We start from the raw sequence: 1,483 nt of genomic DNA, 5'->3' as shown, positions 1-1,483 counted from the left end.
GTTGGGAAAGTGGGCAAAAGTCCCGAATTTGATCCAAAATTATGCCCGGGTTGGAGTACCACGAGTCCGGCCGCGTTCCACCGGTGTCCCGGGGGTGCCTGCCATGTCCACAACTTACCCAGCAAAGGCGCACTGTGATTGGGAAGAAAAGTTGGGAAAGTGGGCAAAAGTCCCGAATTTGATCCAAAATTATGCCCGGGTTGGAGTACCACGAGTCCGGCCGCGTTCCACCGGTGTCCCGGGGGTGCCTGCCATGTCCACAACTTACCCAGCAAAGGCGCACTGTGATTCAGAAGAAAAGTTGGGAAAGTGGGGAAAAAAAGGACCGGAAAATATCCAAAATTATGCCCGGGTTGGAGTACCACGAGTCCGGCCGCGTTCCACCGGTGTCCCGGGGGTGCCTGGCACGTCCACAACTTACCCAGCAAAGGCGCACTGTCAGTGGGGAAGACCAAACATGTCTCGGATTTTTTCCAAGTACCTTAACGAGAGAGGCTAAAAAGCACCTGTTTTTACCTTCTCTCGTTGTTGTACTTAGAAAAAAAACGAGAAAATAAAAAATCTGGGTTTTTTTCTAAGTACCTTAACGAGAGAGGCTAAAAAAAACCATTTTTTACCTTCTCTCGTTGTTGTACTTAGAAAAAAAACGAGAAAAAAAATTTTCCCCATTCATTTCAATGGGAGTTCATTTTTTTTTTGGGATTTTTTCTAAGTACCTTAACGAGAGAGGCTTAATTTTTCACCTACTTTTTACCTTCTCTCGATTTTTCGTTTTTTACCTGGTCGACCAAAACACCTCCATCTCGTTACTATGTGCACCATGTCTGACAGGCTGAAATCACAGGGAACGCGTCCGAGTCAAAGTGAGCTATTTTCGGACACAAATATGGTGTTTTTCCCCTCTATCCTCTGGTTCTTTTTTCAAACTGATCTTCCAGCATCTGAGCGACAGGGGCTCATGCAGACACCTGTGTCCGCCCGAGGGGCGCCTTCCCGGACACATATATGGTGCTTCCCCCCTCTTTACCCCGGTCCTTTTTCAAACTGATCTTCCAGCATCTGAGCGACAGGGGCTCATGCAGACACCTGTGTCCGCCCGAGGGGCGCCTTCCCGGACACATATATGGTGCTTTCCCCCTCTTTACCCCGGTCCTTTTTCAAACTGATCTTCCAGCATCTGAGCGACAGGGGCTCATGCAGACACCTGTGTCCGCCCGAGGGGCACCTTCCCGGACACATATATGGTGCTTTCCCCCTCTTTACCCCGGTCCTTTTTCAAACTGCTCTTCCAGCTTCTGAGCGACAGGGGCTCATGCAGACACCTGTGTCCGCCTAAGGGGCGCTGTTTCGGACACATTTTCAACTTTTCCCGCATGAATGAAATCCTGGAACTGATTCCACCCAGGTACTTAGGACTTCCAGGGCTTGAGCGACAGGGGCTCTGTCCGGAGCGTGTGTCCGCCTAGGGGGCGCTGTCCCGGAC

Source organism: Nerophis lumbriciformis, unplaced genomic scaffold, assembly GCF_033978685.3.
Source record: "Nerophis lumbriciformis unplaced genomic scaffold, RoL_Nlum_v2.1 HiC_scaffold_107, whole genome shotgun sequence".
Taxonomy (NCBI): Eukaryota; Metazoa; Chordata; class Actinopteri; order Syngnathiformes; family Syngnathidae; genus Nerophis; species Nerophis lumbriciformis.
The sequence above is the reverse complement of the archived record's forward strand: the minus strand, read 5'-3'. Positions refer to the sequence as shown.